Source organism: Belonocnema kinseyi, chromosome 7, assembly GCF_010883055.1.
Source record: "Belonocnema kinseyi isolate 2016_QV_RU_SX_M_011 chromosome 7, B_treatae_v1, whole genome shotgun sequence".
NCBI lineage: Eukaryota > Metazoa > Arthropoda > Insecta > Hymenoptera > Cynipidae > Belonocnema > Belonocnema kinseyi.
In genome coordinates, this window is record NC_046663.1 from 14399017 (window position 1) to 14406943 (window position 7927).

Genomic DNA, 7927 nt, shown 5'->3' on the forward strand with positions numbered 1-7927 from the left:
TTTTAAACTGTTTATAAGTTTAATAATACGAAACTAATTTTAAATAATCGAATTCTTCAAGTTCTATTCTCACATTACTTAATTTTAACCGTTTTGAAAAATGTTCCTATTTTGAGATTTTAATCTGAAAAAATCACTGTTTCCCGCAGCGTGCCGTCAATTCTTGGAAGGAGTAACTCCAGGGCACTATCTCCAGGCGTACTATCTCTAGGGGCTCTATTTCCAGTGTTCACTGACTTGTTCTTAAATTTGTAGCGTTCTAGTTTTGCAATAATTATTACTTCTTGTTTGAAAAATTTCAAAAATTGTAATATTCAAAAATTGGCATAAAAGTGGACTTTTAAATTGTTTACAAGTTGAATATTAGGAAAAATATTATAGTATATTTAATAATAGAGGGGTTAGATGTATAATAATAAATATTATATTCACCAATACAATTAAATATGGCCACCAAGCTTCAGAACGGATTATTAAGGATCTCCATTTTTGTTAAGTAAAAAAACAACTTTTTACCGTATTTTCGAAAAATTTGATTTGTCTAATAACTCAGTTCGAAAATCAAATGTCATTCATTCCGAAAAACTTGATCAAATATTTTGGACAATTTTTAAAACTCATTTTGCGGTTTAAATTTCGAGACATACATTTTTAGATGACACAAATTAAAATTTTACGTATATTTTGGCCTCAATAAAAACTGGCCTAAATAAATATAATCTACTAATCTCTTGAGTTTTGAAGTCAAAAATAATTATTTTTTTGCAAAACTGATTAATTTTTCCCACGAAAATATTAATTTTCAACTAAAATGATAAATCTGCAACAACAACAAAAAGTTAATTATTCAAAAAGCTGTTTTATTTTAAAGAATACAGTGGAAATCATTAAAAACAACAAAATTCTTAAAGAAACCAAAGATTTGATTTATTTTTTATTTTATTGCTGTTTTTTTTTTAATAAAAAATAGGCCACGAGACTGTAATTTGTTACCTTTTTTAAGCATTCAAAGAAATTGCAAAAATGAATTTATGGACAAAAAGTTCAAATACTTTAGTTTACAAACTTGATAGAATGTTGTTCACTATAAATAGATTGTGATATCCGGTAACTTAAATCTTACTAGTACCAACAAATTCTAAACAAAATGCAGATTTTAATAAATTTTTAAGCTTTTTAAGGATTTCGAAGGTTTTGAATGTAATGAATATTTCATTCTTCAGATTCTAGGAAAAATTTTAATTTATTTTTATTTTTAAAACAATCAATGTGAAGAAAATATTCGAAAAGATTTCAAAATAATTCAAATGATTTCCTAAGATTTTGGAAAAGAAGGTAGAAGACTTTGAAGAAAAAATGTTTAATTATGCAAAATGAAAAAAGAAATCGAAGAAAGTTAAAAAAGCTTTAATAGATATTTAGGAGTTTTCAAAAGAAACAGAATAGTTTTATTTAAAAAGGATTTTGATAGATTTTGAAAGACTGAACAAAAAATCTACAAGGTTTTTAAGAATTTCAAAATATTTTTTTTTATATGATTTCTTGAAAAGTTGCAATTGCCTCCTTATTATACAACATTTTTTTCTTAATTTTTAGAAAGACTTCAAAATATTCGAAGAGATTTCCAAAATTATTAAAAAGGAATCTAGAAAATTAAAAGAATTTTTTTTTTCATTTTGAAAAATTTTATAAGACATTTAGAAGTGTTCTAAAATCTGGAATATGATACAAATGAGCAAAAAGCCTAAAACAAAGTTTAGATTATCTTAAATTTTGAAATAATTTGAGACATTCAAAATATTTTAAGAATTTGTCCGAACATTTATAAATTACTTTCACATTTCTTCTAACCGCCAAAGAGTTTTAAATATCTTTCAAACTACTCCAATTTCTCATTACAATTTAAAAAAATGATGAAGAGTATAAAAAAATGCTTGAAAATGGTCAAGACACTTTTTTGACATAGAGGAAATCCAAAAAGATCTTTTTTTAATTTTCTTCCACGACCTAAGAAAATTATATTTATAGAAACTCAAAGCAAACAGTTAAAATAGGAAACTAAACAGTTATCAAAAATTTTCATTCTGTATTAGAACAACTTTTTAAATGAAAATGGCGAATGTTTGATTTTACATTAAAATCTCTTATGGCCAAGAATTTATCTATTTTGTTGAAAATTCGTCATTTTGGATAAATTAAACTATTTTTCTTTAGTTGCAAATATATCATATTGGTTAAAAAACCAATTACTTCCCTAAAAGTTTAACTACCTTGTCAAAAATTGTCTTAATTGTTAAAGATTCATTAATTAAGTTGAAAATTTCTTTTGTTGAAATTGTAAACTTCTTTTTAAATTTGTCTTTCTCAGAAGGAAATTAATTTTCTTTGCGGAAAATTCATCTTTTTTGGCGAGGATTGCACTATTTGAAAAAAATATTTTTATATAAGTACATTTTTTTTATTAAAAATAATAATCTTTTATACACAAAATAATTGTAAGAATTGGCTGGATTTCAAAGGACTGCAAATTTTTCCAGAGGTATCAGGGTATTATATTGAATTTTTATACAATATTATGTCATTAGTATAAACAGTTATTTCAATAGCAAGAAAAAACTTTTTTTCAGCTAATGGACCTTAATCTGTTTAAAGGAAATATTTTCTGGATTTGAAATCACATTTGTCTACATCATCTACCAAATTTGTTAATACAATTCTCTTATTCCTTTCAACTAGTAACGGTGTTCTTTTGCTCAATTAATATTTCAGTTACTTAAATTAACATAAATTAACATGTATTCGCAATAATAATTTCATACTTTTGGTTTAGATAAAGCCATTTCTTTGTATTGAAAAAAAAACACTCAAATACTTTGGATTATTTGGAAGACTCTACATCGGATTATAGCAATCGTTAACCATTTCGGTTTTGTGACAAATGCCTTTTTTCATTAAGAGTAAGTGGCCTAACCGGGTGGTGTCCTCTCATATTTATCGTCGACATTTTTCCTTCTAAAAATAGTCTATGAAGACCCATGTGGTCAAAAAATCCAAAGACATCACCATACTCGTTTCGCTGTACCTCAGATAGTGCCGTTGTTGGTAGCGGTTCAAAATGAAGATCTATACGTGGGCCACAACCTGTGACTACGACGGTTTGTTTAATATATTTAAGATTGGAATCAACAGGAAATTGAAAAAAATCCTGTTTAAGTTTATTCCGTAGAGTAAGGGGAATCTGGTCCTCATCTCCAGAAGGTCGACTGAACAACGAACCTTGCGAACTTAATTCTGTAAGAGAAAATAAAGATTTACGAACTTAACGCTTTTCTATCACTTCTACTTGGTTCATAAATAATTTTTGTAAAATTCACAACTATAATTTAACGTTACTTTAAAGTTGGGACAGTGTTTAAAAGGTTCTGAATACTGAAGAGTAAGATTAGTCTTATAGATTAGTAAGAAGATTAGTAAGAAGAGTAAGATTAGTCAATATCCAGACAAAAAGAACAAGATATGAGCAGGCTGATGCCAATATTTATCGAATTAAGGAAAAATATCAGCAGGATGTAGTCTACTTCCAGACAATGAAGGGAAGATGTAAGAAGTTTCTTGAAAATATAGATAGTTAGTTTGGGTTGGTTCGTTCGGGCTCGTTCATTAAAATTTGTTCTTTCGGATTGGTTCGTTTGGTTTGTTTCATTTAGGATCGTTCGTTTAAGTTGGTCAGTTTTGGTTGACTTTTTTGGCTTGACTTGTTTTGATTCGTTGTTTGGTTGCCTGTTTGGTATTAGTTTCGATTAGCTGGTTTGGAATTTTTGTCTTAGGATAGTTTTTTGTTTGTTTAGTTGATTGAAATTGATTTGTTTTGATTTGATTGGGTTCCTTTGTTGGGGTCCGTTTGTTTATTTGGGTTGGTTTGCGTGGCTTGGATGGGTTTTATCGCTTGGAATGGTTCCTTTTAGCTACGCCCTTTTTGTTTTCTCGTTTCAGCATGCTGACTTGAATTAGTTCTTTTGATTTGTTCGTTCGTTTCAGTTTGTTTTGTTTCGTCCCTTGAGGCTGATTCGTTTTATTGATTGGTTTGAGATAGCTGATTCGGTATGATACGTTAAGCTCGGCTTGTTTGTAATCGTTCATTTGTGTTGGTCATTTTAGTTAGTTTTTTTTGCTTGGCTAATTTAGGTTGGTTGGTTGGTTGACAGGTTGCTGTTATTTTCGATTGTTTAGTTTGAATTTTTGCATTAGTTTGATTTTTTGGGTTGCTTGAATCGAGTTGAATGGTTTGGCTTGATTGATTTGGGTTTCTCGGTATGGATCAGTTTGTGTTGGTTGGTTTACGTGGCTTGGATGGGTTTGATGGCTTAGACTAGCTACTTTGAGCTGCATATTTATTGTTCGCTCGTGTCAGCAGGCTGGCTTGAGTTAGTTCTTTTAGATTTGTTCCTTCGGTTAAGTCTGTTGTTTAGGTTCATCCGTTTGGGCTGGTTCGCTTTTGTTGATTAATCTGAGATGTTTTGTTTGCATTGGTTTATTCGAATTGATTGGTTTAGCTCGGTTTGTTTTCAATCGTTCGTTTGAATTGGTCAGTTTTAGTTGGATTGTCTTGGCTGTTTTAGGTTGGTTGGTTGGTTGCTGTTATTTCTGATTGATTGATTTGTATTTTTTGCCTTAGAATGGTTTTTGGGTTGTTTGAATCGCATTGATTGGTGTGATTTGGTTGGTTTGGGTTTCTTGGTTTAGGTTAGTTTGTGTTGTTTTGAGTGGTTTGGATGGATTTTTATCGCTTAGACCATTTACTTTTAGCTACATCTTTATTGTTTACTCTTGCCAACGGACTGGCTTGAGTTAGTTCTTTTGGATTTGATCATTCGGTATAGTTGGTTTGGTTTCGTCCGTTTGGACTGGTTCCTTTTGTTGATTGGTTTGAGATGGTTCGTTTTCCTTGGTTCTTTGGATTGATTCGTTTGGCTCGTTTTTTTTGTAATCGTTCCTTTGGGTTAGTTAGTTTTAGTTAGTTTGTTTGGTTTGGCTGGTTCGTGTTCTTTTGAATTTCTTGGTGTAGATTTTTTCCTCAGGGTAGTTTTTTTGGTTTTGTTGATTCTAGTTAATTGGTCTGGGTCATCACCAACTAGTCGATGCTAGTTAGGATTAGTTGCTTTGTATTTTTTAATTCCAGATATTTTTTTTTTGGTTTATTGGAACTAATTTGTTTGATTTGGTTGGGTTCGTTTTTTTTTAGTAAGTTTCTTGAAGTTGATTGGTTTGCGTCGATTAGATGAGTTTGATCACTCAGGATGGTTCCTTTCAGCTCTCTCTTTTTTTTTATTTCAGCACGCTCACTTAAGTTAGTTCTTCTGGATTTTTTTCGCTCGGTTTAGTTTGTCTGTCTTCGTCCGTTTGGGACGGCTCGTTTTCGTTTATTGGTTTTAGGTGGGTCGATTGCGTTGCTATATTTCGTATGATTTTTTTGACTCAGTTTGTTTGTAATCGTTCGTTTGGGTTGGTCAGTTTGAGTTAGTTTGTTTGGCTTGGCTGGTTAGTGGTAGTTTGGATTTGTTAATGTAGATTTTTTCCTCAGGATAGTTTTGTTGATTCTAGTTAATTGATTTGGTTTAGTTGGTTTCAGTCAGTTGGTTTGGGTTTGTTGGTTTGGGCTAGTTTGTCGAATTTCATGAATTCGTTGAATCCTGGGAAGGTCTTGAATCATCTTTCAAAGGCTTGGTCAATATTTCACCAGGTTAGTGGTTTGATAATATCCATAGTTAGTTAAATTGATATCGAGAAAGTTTTAAAAAGTTTCCTTTCTTTATCATTTGACTCAAAATTACTAGCGGAAAGCTTAAAAATGAATTTAAAGATACAGATATTACAGATATTATTATTATTATTATTATTATTATTATTAATATATTTACCAATAGAATAGAAGATGACCATTAAAATAAAGACCAAAGTATAAACGATCTTCATTTTTTCGAAGTTAAGGAAAAACTGAACAGAGTATTTTAGCAGGATTTGTTTAACAGTCTCTCCATTTACAAGTTTGTTGTCTTATTAGAATATATACGGTATATTCGTTATCTGAAAGATTAAGAGCGTCAAGCTTTTGCTTTCTGACGTATTTGTAAATTATGAGTCAATTGCTAGAAAAATAGCTGATTTTGTTGAAATTTATTTTCTAATATACAATCGAATTTTTTACGGGTTTTATGGAAAGTCGATATTGACATGAAGAATCTAAGATAAGTTCTACAAAGTGTGTTGTAAGAATATTAAAGAGAAATTAATTTATTCCCAGATATCTAATCAAATATTTTTTATTTAAATATTTTATGAGTGCTCAAAACACTTTGTAGTGATAGGCGAAGTTGTTTTCAATGAGGAAAACTTTGTTTCTTATTCTTGAATCGACGTGCTTATCGAGAAAGAAGACAAATAGTTTCGTAACTTAGTTTATATATTGTAAGATGATAAAAATTAAAATTTACTCTGTAGTCACCCCTTATCTGCATTCGATGAGAATTTGAGCATATAATAAGTATATTCAAATAATTTCAAAATCACCTTGGAATGTAAAAAAAGCTTTTTTACTCCCTAGGGAGTGAAAAGTGACGTCACAAGTAAGTAATGGAAATTATACATCTATGAGTTTGCATTTTATGATAATCACTCAAATCACCGTGAAAAATGTAAGGAAATTTTTGTTTCGGATCATACCTAGACTTTCGCGGTTAATTATGGAAAGTTCCTATAAAAACTTGATCAAACTATCGTAAATTATCACAAATGTCTAGAAAATTCTGAAAATGTTCAGAAATTTATAAACATCTTTAAATTATATTATAGGTAAATTATCTTAAGTCGCTATTAATTAACTCTAATATTAGCCCAAATATGCCCTAGCATATTTACCATATTCTTTTGCCGGCTTCCTATATCTTCCATACCTCTTCTACATCCCTCCCTTACGTGCTCTCATGTTACCTCCTACCATTCACATATTCTGAATTTTCTTTCCACTTCTTTTTCCCAATACATCCCCTCCCTTACCTGGTTTCCCAATCAAGATGTTGCTATTCTGGTCCACCGTCTCCCTTCTTATCCTTTTTCTAAATACTTTGATACTCCTTTCTCTTTTATCATATTATACCATTTATTATATTTCTCCATCTTTCCATTAATTGTCTCTCACTCCTTTTTTCCAATTCTTAATAGTTTACTCCAGTCCCTTCTTCTATATCTTTATCATTATAGAACTCCCTTGTTTTTCATACTGTTCTGTTAATTCTATCACCCTCCCTCTACCTCTTCTACCTCCATCAAACACTGTATCGCTTACACCCCTCCCATACCCTCTCTGAGCTTTGTCTTAAATTTACATGCCCACTTTCCCACTCTACTACTTAATTTATCACTCTGTGCTTCTTTTTTCGTCATTTTTCCCGCCATAATGCAGTCCATCCCTTGCGTCCACCTTCTATGCATGTCTTGTATGATCTCCATCTCTTACCTTTCTTTTCAACCCCATATATCTGCTCCTTAACGTAATACCGACCATACCATAGTTTCAAATAACTGCATCCTCCTTTTCCAATTGTTTTTAACCTTCCTTTTCCTATTTTCTATATTTGGTGCATTATCCCTGTTGTTTTCTTTATCCTTTCTCCAATATGAGCTCTATGATCTTCATTTCTTCCAAGGAATATATCAAACATTTATACACTTTCAATTCCTACAACTCTATTCCCTTCCATCCACCCGTCCATTCTTTCTTTCTTCCCTTTTTTTTAAAAACTTCGTATCTTTGTCCTTTATACATGTAATTTAACCTTTTTTCATCTAAGTATTCCATCTTCGTCCACGAACATTGCTATCATTGACCCTTTTTCCCTTGTCACCCTCTTATTCACTAGATAGTAGAGAA